We start from the raw sequence: 16,628 nt of genomic DNA on the forward strand, positions 1-16,628 counted from the left end.
CTTCCTGTGTTTTCCCTCCTTGTTGATTACCTGCCCTGCCCTCATGTGTATCACCTGTGCCTCGTTGTCTTCCCTGGTCCCTTTGTATATAGTCTGTGTCTTCCCCTTTGTCTTTGCTAGTTCGTCTCGTCCGGTGTGGGGTTTGTTTCTGATCTCGTCTTGTCCATGCCATGCCATGCCTTTTGAACCTGCCTTCCACGATTCGTTGTAAGTGACCTTGTTTTCGTCTTGGAGAGTTTTTGCCACATTAAGTGTGACTTTTAGTTTGTTTCCTTTAACCATGCCAAGTGTGATTTTTAGTTTGTTTTGTTTGCCCTCCTGGCTTAAATAAAAGACTGTTTTTGAACTCTTAACCGCTCTGCGTTCTGCATCTGTGTCCACTCACCTGACAAACCTTGACAATAACACCTACAGTATTTGTCTGAATGCAATCTATGAATAGAATAGAATAGAAGAGAATAGAATGAGCAGACATTTTGGATGTATCTAAGTATCCTTAATTTGACACAATGCCATATCAGCTCCTTAAGAGCCCAAGTCCTACACATCTGGATTGACACAGAGGTGGGTGGGTGTTTGGGAGGAACAGCAACAATGCAGCTTCACCTCTCAGTCGCTACTGCTGGTTCCAAGATGGTGCCTTTTTTCTAGCATGGCAGCGCCTGTAAGTGAGATTCTTACGGAGGCGGAACTGCATCTCCCATCAATACATGTGCTCTAAAGCACAGATGAATTTAACCCAATAAATGTAAAGAAATTCCTGCATTAAACAAACTGGTGATATCAAGTAAGATGCTGCTGCTGACATTCATCTCTATAACTTACGAAAGTGTTGGTCAAAAATGTAAAAATAACACAAAAAAATCCCTTTAAATTGTAGAGTTGACCTCTCTGACCCTCAGCGATACCACATAAAGATTAATGCTACATCTATCGATCTATTATTAAGTCCTAAGACAAAATTAAAGAGAATATCTCGGGGCTGCACTCTTTGTGAATTCATGAATCCATGAAAAAAGCGTTGCCTGTCATCTGATCACCTCTCAGTTTAAAGAAATGAAGCGCTCCTTTGTTCCTTTAACTGACTGAAAATTCTCTAATGAGAAGTTAATTTGTCAAAGGGAAAGAAAATTTGACAGAAGATATAAAACCAGCCGTCACTGGGACAAATGATCACAGAGGTTTTTTACGGTTTGATCACTGCTCACAGAGGAGCTGTTAGCATTGACCCAAACATCTAGAATATTTTAATCCATGCCGATGTGGTGTTAGAATGTCTCATCTGTTACCTGAACAAGTCGGAGGAATGGAGGCGAGGCGTTTCCTCCCCTGGCCGAGTTTAGGCCACCAGATGACTCCAGTTGTTGTTGCCTCCTCCTGCTGGGGGGCTGAAGGCATCCCGCGTCCTCACCCGGTGGTCTGCAGTCATCTCAGCTTTCATAGAACACAAGAGGCAGGAAGCATCCACAGGGATCAACAGATGCAGGGAGGGAATAAGCCACAAAATGGCTTCCTCCTGAGCCGGCCATGTGGCTTCAGTGACTGTAAAGCTTTGAGCCTCCAAACAACAAGCAGCACACTTCAGAGCGACATGACAAGAAACAAAGAGACACAGGTGAGGAGGACCATGTGAGGGCTGCAATACATACCTGAAACAGAAGCACAGTGTAAACGGCAGTTTTCTTTAAAAGCTCCGCTCAAGAGTGACGTCACTGCTTCCTGTTTCACTGAGAATCCAGGGGGGCACTGCAGATGCAGCTGGAAGTCCAGTGAAAACTGTGTCTTTTGATAAGTCCAGAGAATGCTGGACAGTCAGCGAAGAGTGAGTCGCCATCTTGGCTTAACATGGTAGTGAAGAAGTTGATGTTTCAGTTCCTGGAAACAGCTGCAAAATGGCGACAGTGGAAGAGGTTTGTCCTTTTAAAATGTGTTAAATGTTTTGAATTCGTGTTTTTTTTTAAAATGCCTCTTAAATACCTCCAGCTGTGTCAGTCGAATTCCACACTTCCCAGTGAGGGTCCGCCTGCTGCTGTACCCCCACCATCCCCAACCGGCCTCCCAACACGTACTTTTAGGCTGACCCTATGATCAGCTGACAATACGATCATATGAACGATTAGCATAAAGGTAACATGTGTCATATGTGAGCCACATGGCCATATATATACAACTTTGGCATAAATATTACCGGGGTTGTATCTGGGACCTGTATTATCAACCACATGTGGGTTTTGTTTGTTTGTTTGTTTGTTTTTGTTTGTGCACATCGATACTTTTGACCGTGTCATCAACAACAGGGAATGTCGGATTTGTAAACCTGCCTTCAGCACATGTTTATAAGGTGGTTCACATTCATTTCAGATATTTATCCACTTTAGGGCCTGAAGTGACTCAAATCTGATTCAACGTCTGATTTGTGTGTCCACACAGACCTGGAAACTTCGGATTGGAATCACTTTAGACAATCTCAACAAAGGTCCTGCTCACCTCCAGAGGGCCGACAGACTTTAAACTGCAGCAGTGACCATGTACAGAACAGGACAGTAGGACACACATTTTTGAAACTAGAATAACATCACTGTCTTTTTTCTTTCTGTGTTTTTATCAAAAAACTAAGTAATGTGCAATGCCTTATGGGACATGTAGGCCTTGATGTAACAGCTGGACAACAACAACAAGAAAGTGACAAATTAACTGGACATCTACATAAGCAGTGGTGGAATTTCCCTTTTCATGGTCCAAGCATATGCATGTGTGTGTGTAAAAGTTAGACTGCACATTCAGTCAGAAAACTTTTTGTGTATGGAACTGGACAGCAGACAGAGAGAGAGAGAAACCTGCTGAATGCCAGAGTAAATAAATAAAGTCAATAAATCGCTGGATAATGTGAAGCAATTGTCGGACTGTGCATAATCAGGGATTTGGAGGCTGCTCACTCTGCTGCTCATCTTCTGACTACAAAACCAGGCCTGGACACCCCTCATTTCTCTCCCCCCCCCCCCCCCCCCCCCCCCCCACTCTCCCTCTCTCTCTCTCTCTCCAGCCGGCGATAATCTGTTCCAGTACACTTGCCATGAAATGAGCGATGCAGGACTCGTAATGCACTGGACAGGCAAAGCTTAACAGATAACATAAGCCCCCTCCGCTGCCCTCCTCTCAAACCACCATCACCCCCCCCCCCGGTTTCCTCTGGTAAATCAAGGCCCTTCAGCTGTAAACAAGAGGAAGTAGATTTGGTTCATTTGGGGGGGGGGGGGGGGGTGTTGTTTTCTGTCCGCCGCTCTTCATCTGATATGTGATATCCGTGGCGAGCTGTCTCATCGCCTTATGCCTGCGTCATATTTCATCCTGACTCCCGTGACCTTCGCTGTCAGCTGCACAATGTGAGGCGGCTGTTGTGAGGTTTTTTTGTTCTTCCCTCCTGTTTATAGCTGTGATTGTCATTCGGCTAATGTATGCATGCATACATATACGTGGGCCTTGAAGTGAGCTGACAGTGGCCGTCTCAGACGCCTGTTCTGATGGTGATGAATATGTAATTTTTCTATCATTGTCTCTGTCTGCCTTTTAGTCCTCGCTCGTTTCTTTTGATCTGGCTTTGGTTTGAATGTCATACTATCTAGATGAGTTCACTCTGAAGGCGTTTCTTTTCCTCCCCACATATTCCATATGTTCATATGCTTTACTTTAAACATACACTTCACTCCCGCTTACTCACCATGATAAGCATCGCAGTTCTGCCTCTAACAGGAAAAACTGCTTCACACAAAGAAGGCTTTGTTGTTTCTGGAGTCTAATGTGGAGCCGACTGAACGTTTGTGATCTCTTCGGAATTTCTGCATAAGTTTGACCCAAAACATCTGCATATTCTGAGAGCAGACAAAGAGAACCCAATCAAACTAATCCGACATTTATTCATGAAAATCATCCAATATTACATATCTGTGTGGTAAAGGCATGTGAACCTTTGTTTTTAGTATCCGCCCCATGTGCAGCTATATGAACACCTAAATGAGTTTTACAGATAACAGAGATAACAGGTGGTGCACAGGTACAACACAGCACAGACAGACTGTGGACTCTGATACACAAGGATAGGTGAGGACAATCAGGGCGGGGCAGGGACTCACAAAAGAGGGAAAACCCGAGGAAGTAAAACATACAGAAAGATACACAAGGAATACAATGAAACCGACCTCGAACCACCAGAAGCTGAATAAACAAGGAACAACGAGGAGCCGAAGGAAAACAAAGCCAACTGACAGACACCGGCGCTGATGAGAGAATCAGCTGGAAGACCACACAGCACCTGGACACAGAGAGAAACACACACACACACCTCATCCACCTGAGCCACAGGTGGTAGAGCGTCCACTAACTTTAAGGTCGGTGGTTCGATCCCCCGTCCTGGCTGCAGGCCGATGTGTCCTTGGGCAAGACACTTAATCCTAAATTGTTCCTAGTGGTTGCAGCACTGGTGTGTGAAAGGGTAAATGTGAAAGTTGTGTAAAGCACTTTGAGTATCTGAGTAGGTAGAATAGTGCTGTATGAGTACAGACCACTGAGCCTGATGGTGGATTCATAAACATTAATCCGGTTTTCCTCTCAGTGTGAGCTGAATCATTTGAACGTTTGCATAATAAGAATAAAATGGCAGGTAGGGTTCTTTCCATCAAGTTGTTAGTGCAGATCAACTACACTTGTTTATTTGGAAGATGGCAGAACTGGCATCATACCATGGCACACCTTTAAAAAAAAACTAGAAGTAGAGGCTACGGCCCAGAAGCAATTAGGGGAGATTCTTTTCTCAAATTTTAACATTTCCATCTGACTTTTCTGACTGTGAGAGACCTTCAGCTGCTTCACAATGACCCTGCAGCTTTCGTTGTGACCTCACAGACCATTACATGTGATGGAGAGTCACAGTGGATTTGGGTTTCCTCTGTTTGTACTCAGTCTGACTGACCGTGGATTTGTGGAGACTAAACTCTTTACAGATGGTTCAACTGTTTTTCTGAGGCCCCTTAGAAATCTCCTGTGTTCATGCCACGATGCTCCGCTATAAACAGTGAAGATCTGACTTTAATATAGGATTGCTGTTTGAGAAAACAGGGCCTTGGTTTAAAACAACTCAAAGAAGATGGCCTTCAAATAAACTGCGAATCCTAGATGTTCCCTCACAAAAATATTGGATCATATCTCTTAATAACTGAATGAGATGATGCCTCTTCTGTACATTTGGGTTCTCTTTGTCTGCTTTGTGGACTCCTGATGTTTTGGGTCATATTGAGACAGAAAATATTTCAATGGTTTACAGACGTTGAAGCACCAGTATAAGCGGGACCTTCTGCAGTAAAGACATGCACACAACAATGCAGGCCCTGCAGCACTTCATCTGGAATCTGCAGATCAAACATGAGGAGTGTATTCATCACAATAACAGTGCAGTACTGATGGGGACCTCCCTGGCTGCATGTTTGACAGCAAACAGCAAACAGCCGCGGCTGTGATCGATAGACTCCGGGCCCCTGTCTTCCCAACTTGCCTTGTGGTTTCGGAGATTCGGAAAATCCGCCACGAAGCGGGGCCCTCCCATCTCGTCTGAACCAAACATTGTCCGGGTGGCTCCCGCTCCCATGCTCCTCGGTCCGTGGAATGCCGGCACGCTGAGGATAACAGGGTTTCCTAAGATCCGACCAGGACCTCTCTAATTTGGGCATCCACTCCTGCCACTTCCCCTGACCAGAAACCATTTTAAATTGGTGGCCACGTCGGAGCTGGCATTCCCCTTTTCCTCCTTTTTTTAATGGTTTGTTCACTTCTGTGGCTCTTTTATTTCTATCTTCCATCGCTGCCTTGGCTGACACTAGAAAGCAAACTCATTTCCGCTCTGTATTACTGTCCATCACATTAAATTGTGGGCTTTACGTACAATCACACACACACACACACAGGCACTATCAGTGACAGGCACAGGAATGTGTGTGCACACTCCCAGCTGTGTGTGTGTGTGTCTGTGTGTGTGTAGAAGCAGGTTGTTCCTGCCAAAGACAGAGAGCGAGAGAGAGCGAGAGCGAGCGAGTGACAGACCACCCACCTGCTCTGGCTCTTCCTATTGATGTCAGTTTGGCGTCAGTGGGAGGGCAGCTAATGGGATTTCACTATCAGCACCTCAGTGTAGCCACCATGTCAGCTCTCCCTCCTCCGTGCTGCTACGCGCAGTCAAGCAATGTAACGCCGCTCGGCTCGGATTGTTAAAGAGCGACTGTGAAAGGCATAGAAGACGTCGGGTCGCAGCATAATGCAGGTTTTTTTTTTTTTTTCAGAGCAGGCTGTGAATCACGAGCAATGAGGGACCAGAAATAAACCAACCTGGAAGTGACTATCAAGGTCACCTGAACAACCTGTGTGTGGGGGGCGCGCTGGCAATATGCTCTCTAAGTGGGAGTTCGAGGACTGATATCAATACCTATACCTGTAGTTTTGATTATATTTCTGTTATTTTTACATGGCATTGTAGCTAAAACAGGCCGTCATCAACACAAGTGTGGTGGGAGTTTCAAGGCCCAACAAGCACTGACAAGCGCTTACATAGCAGAGCGCCTTCTTATGGTTGTGTGGATAAATGCATGATGCAAGGTGTCATTTCGGCTGAATTTCTGACGTTTGAAATTTTTGTCGAGCACGTATATCGTGAGGTCATAGTTCGTTTTTTTGGGATGCTCCATATAGCAGCTAGCTGTGTTAATATCTAACCTGAGGAAATGTTGGTCCATATTTGTTTACCGTCTCTGTTGTCGTGTCCTGTGACAACATCTCTTTAAATATGTGAGTGTAAAGCTGCCAGCATGTTTAAAAAACCTGTGAATGCTCGTCCTTCACCTGGCACCTTGTCACAACAACACAACACAAGCCTCGCTCTCTCTCTCTCTCGGCGTCTGACTTCCCGTCAGAGTTTACAACTACTGTCTGAGAGTTCACACTTGAAGTTTGGTGGCAGCGCTGCACATCTTTTTTTCCTCCTCCTTCTTCTTCTTCTTCTTCTTCTCCTCCTCCTCCACATTAGAGATCCAGAGAGGGGCCTTTTGTGTCTCACTGTGCCCCAAAGGCAGTCGCCTCGCAAGGCAGATTAATAATTACAGAGTACACAACATGGGGGAAAACAATTTCAACATCTTTGATGTCAAACATGAGAGAAACCAAAATTACAAGAAAAAAAAAAGGATGACGAGGAAAGGTCTTGAAAGATGGTCTTTCTTTCTGTCTTGGCAGTATTTCCTGTTATTGTTGCAGTGCATTAAAAACATTAAGCAGGACTTAAAAGAGAGAGAGAGGCGTCTGCCCCCGGAGGGCCACATTTGAGGAGTGGAATGGCAACTATTCTCTGCGACAGTGTCACTGAAGATGAGAGGGAGCTATATATATATATATATATATATATATATATATATATATATAATGTTTCACAGGACTGGGTTCGTGCGTTCGGTGCTTGGGCACATCAATAACATGTTGTTTGTTTAGTGTAGCATTAGGACAAATAGAAACCATGGCCAAATATAGGAGGACAGAGCTGTCAGGGCACAGAGTTATGATTATGGGCTGTAATTGAAAGGTTGAGGGTGCTCCTTCCTTTGCTGCACTGTGAAGCTCCCTGTAACTGGAAGAGCTGCGGATCATTGGAATGAGGATTTACAGCTTTGGCCGTCTGGTGCTTTACTAAACCAACACTTCTTCTTTTTGTGTGTAATAAAGAGCGAGCGGCCCTCCAAACAGACGTGATTAATACCCACTTTTAATGATATTATTGGTGGAATATCAACACGTCACACAGACTGTGGGATCTCCTGGTGGTGATGGTTCTACTCTTTAATTTGTGTTGTGGACTCAGAGAGTACTGTTGGTTCTATGGGGTTTAAATCTGGGCCGTTCGAGGACAGGCAGAGACTTGAAGACACTCCGCTGCTGTCTGGGCTTCATGTTTCACTGACTGGCTGAGTCCTGGTGGTTCCAGACTTGAGAATTATTGAGGCCACTGTGCTCCCACTCAAAGCTTCAGAACTGGTTTTATGTCCTCGCTCTGATCTGTGCCTCGCCACAGTTTTATTGCAGAAGTCTACAGAGAGTTCCCCGTTGGGTTTTTGGTCCTGATGAGCAGCATACATACAGCGAAGAGATGGATACGCTGCAAAATGCTGGACAAGACTTTTCTTTGTTTACATATGAGAGATTCAGAAGCTCCGAGGCACTGGGCGCTCACTGTACCTCACACAGGCAGTGGAGCATGAAGCAAGATGTAGTAAGGTCAGCGAGGTCCGCTGCTTCAGCTCTGCAACCCGTCCGAGGTGTGGCCCTTATTTGCTGCAGCTGTGTTGCTTCTTTTTTATCACGATGGCAGCTCTATGTATTCTCCGTATCTCTCCATACTAACCACCACTTCATCTTATATATAACGATAAAGTCTAGAACCCACAAATGCTCCACTTTTTGCAGAAATGTCTACAGCAGGAAGCCCACATGGACGTGACCACATGGATTTTCATGGATTTTGAAATTAGGATTGTGTCTGTACACACATTTGATTTGAGGGCATGGAAACTAAACAAACAAACAAAACATGTGATTCATTCAGAAAAATATCACTAATACTCTAAAACATTTTGTGAATTGGACGAGACCCCAGTTGTTATGATCTGCTCCAAATCAAAACAGAGAGAGTACCTGTGTGCAGGACGTAGAGTTTATTTAACAAAACTCATTAAAAGACTAATAAGGACTAAAAAAAAGCACCCAAACTCATGCTATAATGAATTAATCTTCCAAATAAAATACAACAACCAACAACAGAAAGTGATATAATGCACACAAAGTAACACAAAATGTGGCGTCAGGGACAGAGGAGGAAGGAAGGAAGGAAGGAAGGGGAGACGAGATAAGGTGGGTCTGATGTAGGGAAATCAAGCAGTGGCCAGCTGTCTCCAATCTCCCAAGCAACCACCAGCAATCCACCAATCAGACAACCTGCATCACAGAAGGGGAAAGACAAGACAAACACACAGGAGCAGCGTCACAGCGGCTTCAGCCTGCCAGTCTGTGGCAGAGGGACGAGCACAGGTGTGGATGGTGATGTTCGTCTGCCTTGTTAGTTCATCCTCATCACCTGTGACAGCTCAACATGTAACCTGAGCTGCTGCAACGATGGTTCCACCTGCACAGAAACACACACAAAATGTTCTCAATTTACATTGTTGTCAAGTAGACGCACATGCTGTACATTTATACAGTCTGGATGTTACACAAATGCACATCCAGCCCACAGCAGCAACATTACAGGAGTGTTTTCAGCGTCAGTGTTAGACCTGCTGTACTCGTACCCTCTCCACTGCAGTCGACCTGACAGGTGTCAGTTCGGAGCGACTTCTCTTTTCCTTTAGAACAAAACACAAGAAGGTGCCGGGTGGTGTTACACTGTGAGCTTCAACCGTGACAGCAGGAACTGAGGCATCGAGACTGAAGAAACGACACCGAGGAGAAGCCACATTGTGCTTGAATGGTGACAGCGAGCTCCCTGTTCGGCCCAGATGTACAGTATTTACTAAAAACACACACACACACAGCCATCTGGAGCGGCGGTGACAGTTTTGAAGCGTTTCTGTTTTTATTTATTGTTTGTATTTGCAAAAACAACAATACAAATGCATGAGAAGATCCCATCATGTGGAGTCCATCTGAATCATCTCAGCGAGGTGACAGGGTTCATGTGTGCCTGCTGAACACACACCGTCTATTCATGCTTTTTAATGTTTAATAAGATCATACAATGAAAAAACAATGTTTCTGTGTGCAAAGCTGCACACAGAAACATTTCGAAGGCCAGAAAACTCACATCTTCAGCCACTACAGTGTAGCTAGCAGCCAGCTGCAGACTCAGGAGATCTGTTACCTGGAAGACTGAAAGTTTCTGCATTGATTGACGTTGTTGTAACGTAATAAATGTGGCTTGCTAACTGGATTTTTGTCCACACAGAGCTCATGTTTTTAGACATCCTCCCTACTCCAGGCTTTGTTTGTAGCCTTCACGCTTTGGGGTTTCTTCATCGGGTTTCTTTGGTACGTTTCATTGTTGAGTCCGTCTGTCTTTAAGCAGATAATTGTTTTAGGAAAGGTTTGTATTCCTGATAACTCACACTGCTTTATGGGGAATTTCACAACATGGACAACAAGGTCAGCAACACCATTCATACATTATCCATGTTGAAATAAGAGGACCGATATCAGCAGGAGGATGGACCTGAAAGAAACAGAACCGTTACTCTCTGACACCTTCAGACACAAGTTTTTAAGCTTATATGCAGCCAGCAGAGCTATGAGGAGGTCTTAAAACATCCGTGTCCATAAAAGTGAAACAAAGAGCTCAAAGAGAGGAATTCTCAGTGGTTTCATTACATTACCAATGGAAAAAAATAGCATTAAAGTCAAAGAGATAGAGTCTTAACTTGTCTCCACACATGAGAATAAAAGCTGAGATAAAGAGAGCTTGTTTTCAGTCAGAGGGTGGACGCTGAAGAGGAGGAGGAGCCCTGTTTACGGGCAGCGTGGGCAGCTGTTGGCCCAGCAGGTAGGAGCAGCAGTGAAACCACATGAAGCAGGTGTGTGTGTGTGTGTCTGATGAGCAGCAGCAGGTGGAGAAGAAGAAGTTTTCATGTTGGAGTCAGACGCAGACAGGAGGCGTCTTTAATGCCGTGACCTCTGACACTCTGAACACGTCTGTCCTTTCATGGACCTGATGGTAAATGACGGCCCACAGACACGTCCGTCCATAATGTCTCGCTGCTGTTTAAGCGCTCTGTTCATCCAGCAGGACTCACTGACAATACACACAGCGTGTGGACACTCACAACGGATACACAGCATTTCTCCAATTTCTACATTTGTATGAAGACACACAGCATGATGCAACGCAGTCATCAATATTTCACCGTCTTCTGATGGACCAGAGGGGGAAAAGCTAGCTTAAATCTTTTTCTAAAATATTGTTTGTTTGCCTCAGCTGAAGATGAATTTCAGAGAAGCAGACCTCTCAGGATATTTAAGGTCTTTAATTGTCTTCATTTTCTTTCACAAATATGAAAACAGGCTTCATTTTTAATGAGAATCTATGAATTTTCATTTTTTTTCTCCTTGTAAATGTGTGTGGTGGCTTCAGGCTCCCACAGTGCACGTTCAGCTTCTTCACGACTTGTGACGGCACACAATCCTGCCTGTAGGTGTCGGATTTAAAGTGAACCCACTCAGCAGGCAAAGTGTCAAACTATGCGAATACATCGATCTGCACAGTGAAGTCGTGATGAGCTAAATACACGTCGGATCAGAGGAAAAAAATGTTAGGATGTACAGAAGGTGCAGAGAGAACTTTCTGGTGCTGCCTCCTCCTCCAGCAGGATACTGAGGCCAAGAGATGTCATCCCTCCCGTGTGCCCTGGGTCTGCCAATGATACCTCCTTCCAGTTGGACACCTCACCAGGGAGGGCATCAACCGGCTCCTCCCAACATGGAGGAGCAGCAGCTCTACGCCTGGATGATGGAGTTTCCTCTGAGGAAGTCTGAGGTCATTTCCCCACAGCTTGTTGCCATAGATGAGGGTAGGAAGGAACAACCAGTAAATCGAGAGCCTTGCCTTGCACATCAGACCAGGGCAGAGCCTGCATCACTGCTTCCCTCATGGCATATGAGGCCTCATGAGATCCTAGAACTCCTCCACTGGAGGCAGAAACCTATTCCCAACCATACCCTGGAAGGTGACAAGCTCTGTGTGGATGAGGGCTGCCTTCACTACAGACGTCTCAGGTGCAACAAACTGAGTTCTGCTGTTGTCGCGCCACAACGTCATCTCATATGTGTTTGGCTTCTGTCTCTTCTACACAAAGGATTCTGGAAAAGTTTGCTGGCTTGCGTTCAAAACGAAAGCCGGATGTCGCAGAACATCCTGGTACCTTTGGCACGCAACATCTACCGCAGCGCGTATTGGCTCCTATTAACTCTTCATCAGTATGGACATTGGAACGCAGCCCGGCTCTGGTTTTCCCCAGGTTCCTTGTGTTTCCAGTTATTGATCCCGTTTATCTTCTGTGTGTGCGTGTGTGTGGGTGTGGTGCTCGTTTTCCCGCATGTTCACCTGAACACCTGAGGCTCATTATCTGAGCAGGAACCTTTGCCAGCTTGTCAGTGTCACAGCACTGTGTCTTCTTCAAATTTGGTGCAAATGTTTACTTAAACTCAAATCTGGGGACACGTTACACGACTTTCACAGTCCGAACAGAACTCGGAGGACACATGGACAGACTGCCTTCAGCAGATTGTTGTATGACGATGGGGGTCACACTCTTTAACAACTGCTCCTGATCAGAGATCACAGACTACAGGGTTTCTCAAACCAGCTAAAGACAAGTGAACGCAGCAAACTGGCGACGACGACAGTTTACAAACCAACATAGCAGCTGGCGGCCGTAATGCAGCAAGAAGGAAGAGAAAGAAGAAGAAGAAGAAGAAGAAGAAGTAAACAAACATTGATGACGGTCGCCTCGCTGCAGCTGTGCCCTGTCTGCTCTGAAAACACATCAAGAAGAAAAAACAGGTTTGGATCATGCAGTGGAAGAGTCGATCATTGTTTTGATATTCCCGCTACTTCCCGTCATCTTCTGACAATATTTCCCTGTCTCCTGATTGGCTGTTGACAACATGTGTTTGCAGCTGGGTCGGTGATCAGTTCAGCATCCAGACAATGCAAGCATGTTTGAGGTCAGAGGTCAGCTCTGTCCCCCTCACACACCGACAGATTTTGGTGATGACTACACATAACGACTGTCCCCGACTGACGACTGGTACAGACTGGTGCAGGCAGTCGTCCATCGTCCTCCGTATTTGATTTTCTTTTGATCACGGTTAACCCTATGAGTTTCTATGAGATTTGAGGAGCACCAAAGGAAACAAAGGAAAAGATCAATTTGTTGAATTATGGCGACAGCATTTACAGAGAAAACAAGAGAAAATCAAATATGGAGGACGATGGATGCCATCGACTGTGACGCGTCTGCATGGGACATTGTGAAGGTGTAAATGCTGTCGCCATAATTCAACAAATTGATCTTTTCCTTTGTTTCCTTTGGTGGCTTTGATTGTTGTGTCTTAGTTGCCGCCATGTTTGTGGTCGGTGACACTTCCCGGTCTGATTATTTTTTTTATTTTTTTTATTTAACCTTTATTTAACCAGGTAAAAAACCCATTGAGATCCAGATCTCATTTGCAAGGGTGACCTGGCCAAGTGGTCACCAGCACACGTCAAGAACAGTAGAACAACATTTCAAAGTTGGCAAACAAGATCAAAACTGTTATCTGAGCAGTGAAAATAAGAGCAGCAATAGAAAGATATCTTAAAAACACAGGCACTGATAAATGGATGCTTTTTGCCTAATGTGTAATAAAGAATTAAAAGTTTTAAATGAGATAAGCTCAGAGATTTTTAAATCAGTCTGGAGGGTATTATTCTCAGTGGCTGTTGTGGCAGCTGCAGCCTGACCGTTATCACCACTATTTACCAATGAAATCAATATATTTACACAAAATATTAATTCAGAATTAAACAGTTTTCCTCAGCAGACTGGACATGGTGTGCTTCAACGATCCTCTCCGCCCTCACAGACCGTGAGTCCAGGTTGTCCCCCATTCTAGACTCTCGGAGGTAACACGACCTCTGATGATTGAGAGACAGACAACAAGTCACAGAGTCCTGCTCTTCTAGGGAAAAAAAGGAATTCAACTTTTATTTGTTTTCTTAAAGTTTCCCTCTCTCTGTCTGACCCATCTGTTTCCAGTAATCCCATAAAAGACAAACAGATACGCAAAAACTTCCACTCGTGAAAGTTGACGCAAACACTTGCAGTGGTTTTGGATGTGATGGGGGCAGCGAGGAAATGTGTCAGCAGCATTAGTCACACTCTGCCTGCTTTGAACATCAAACTGGGGCTGATGTTCTGACTGCAAGCCCGACATCCACTTCCAAAGATTTGTGATTGCAAAATTCCTGGCTTTTCCCTGTAATGGCTGACGAAGACATTCTGCAAAAAAAACATCCCACAGAGATCTGAAGGTGGAGGAAGAGAGGGAGGGAGGGGAAGACAGTGCACATCCAATCAGATGCATGATGGAAACATGACTGTATTCACAGTAGAAAACGTATTTACAGCCTTCATGATGAAAGAAATAGAAAATTCTTCCCGAGAAACGAGTGAAAGAAGAAAAAAGGAGCTCCGACAGGGAAACAAACAACAGCAAACGCAGCTGCCTTCAATTTCCTGCTGCATGCTGTTTCTATCACAAGTTCTTTTCAGATGCACCAACCGAGGTCGGGAACGGCCGTGAATATAAACCAGCCTTTTCCCTCTGCGCTTTAATAATGAGGGCTTCATGGAGGAATGCTGCTTCTCACCCCACACCTTTTCCCCTGTGGGCCTTTTCTCAGGAAGATAAGGAGGAAACTAAAGTCTTCCCTTTTAAATCATTTTCCATCTCTGGAGGTTCAAATGAAGCTAAATTGAAAAACAGAGAGACGCTCAAACCTTCAAACTTCCTGATCCGGCTCGCAGTGATGGCACAGAAGGAGAAGTGGGACAGTGAATTTTCCGTCTTTGAGCTTTCTGGAGCGATGATGCGTTCCATCTGCTTGTGAGGAGGGAGTGTTGTTGTATGACCAGATGAAATTGCAAACATCCCAGTATAATTATTTAAAAAAGCATCCTGTTTTGAATAACACTGTGCTCTGAAGGAAACCGAGTGCTGGTAAACAACAACACCCTCCTCCTCTTCCTCACATGGTCCTGCTTTTATATTTATTTTTTTTCTGTATTGTATCAATTCCAGACCGTCTGTTTTATGAGATCATGAAGTATCAGTGTGGACCTCATTAGCTGGTGTCCTTATTAACAGTCTCCTTGCTATACCCTGGAGAATCCTGGGGAGAGTCTTCCCATGTCACCCCCTCCTCCTCTTCCTCCTCCTCCTCCTCCTCCTCCTCCTCACCACCTCCCGCTCGTTCCTTCTGTTTCTCTGACGTGATCTTTGAACTTCTCTCAGTCCCACATCAAAGCTTTGATGGAGACTTCCTCTTCCCTCTTCTCAAGGTGAAGTGCTGCTCGCTACGTGTGCTTTCAAGACCGAAAACCTTCATCGTGACTTCCTTCATTATTGTGACAATACTGATTTTTTTTTTTTTACATCCACTTCAGCTCTGTGTGGTTTACAAACACAAATGTATGTTTCAGAGGAACATACCAGCTGTCCACACGTCCTGCCTTTTATCAGAGGAATCACATCTTTCATAGCAGCACTTCATGATCATTTCTGCTTTTTCTCCTTAGATAATTAAATACAGAATAACTTCAGTCTGTGGCAAACTGAAGGGTTACCGCATCATTTCTCTTCCACGTACTTCTCTGGTCAAGAAAGAAAACAGGATGCACAAAAAACAGCACTTCCTCCAGTGGCCACTATAGAATAGAATAGAATAGAATAGAATAGAATAGAATAGAATAGAAACTACTTTATTCATCCCATGCTGGGAAATTTCACTATTGCAGCAGCCAAATACAGTCACTCAAGCAAACTTAAAAAAAAATATACCTCTAACAGTAAAAAAACAAACAGTATAAACATTATTTACAGCAAGATAAAAAAATAAACACAGGTACAGAAGCAAAAATGTGCAATTTGTAATGCAGGTATACATATAAGTCTAAATCGGATTGTGCAATTTGGTATGATGATACGATACGATACGATACGATACGATACGATACGATATGATATGATATGATATACAAGAACAACAGTGTGCAGTTTGAAAGTTAAAAACCTAAACCTTGTGCAAAGTCTGTCCCTCACAGCAGATACATGTTTACAGCCTGGGACAACAGCTCTGTTACCGTAGTTACATTAAGTTTTGTATAATCAAAGGTGCGATTGATTTCTTTTTGTTCTGTGTCGAACGTTGTTTTTTCCTGTACTGGATTATTATTTCCTTCATTTATTGTTACGCAAATGTGTCCAATCTGCAACAAGCTTCTTTGCCATTTTTTTCCACAACTACATTATACATGCAGTTATTTGCACGGCCACTAGAAGGCGCATACTAACGTAAACTCTGCATTTTACTTATATTTGAACAGAAGAGACATGATAAATATGGATTTAATATGTATTAATGCACCTTTGCTCTGTACTTTTAGTTGCGAAGGAAGATTTTTAAAAAATTATTAACAGTAGTTTGTAGGTTGTTTTTTATATTTCCATATTTTTTATATTTTTATATTTAATTTTTGTCCATTTACTGCATGATGTGTTTGCTCTTTTTTAAATGTATCTTCAATATATTCAGATGAAGGTAAAAACGTGTTCTATTTTTGATCATTTTCCTTCATATTTCCTGGATGCTGCTCGTGTTTTTGTGAGGAAGGCTTTTATCAGTTCGCTCATATTCTGCCTGTTCACGTGTTTTGTTGGAAAGGGCCTGGAAATATGAAACCAATGTAGCTCAGAGTCTGAACGGTTATGAATAACGTTGATAAGAGATGCTG

This window comes from Parambassis ranga, chromosome 1 (genome assembly GCF_900634625.1).
Source record: "Parambassis ranga chromosome 1, fParRan2.1, whole genome shotgun sequence".
Lineage (NCBI taxonomy): Eukaryota > Metazoa > Chordata > Actinopteri > Ambassidae > Parambassis > Parambassis ranga.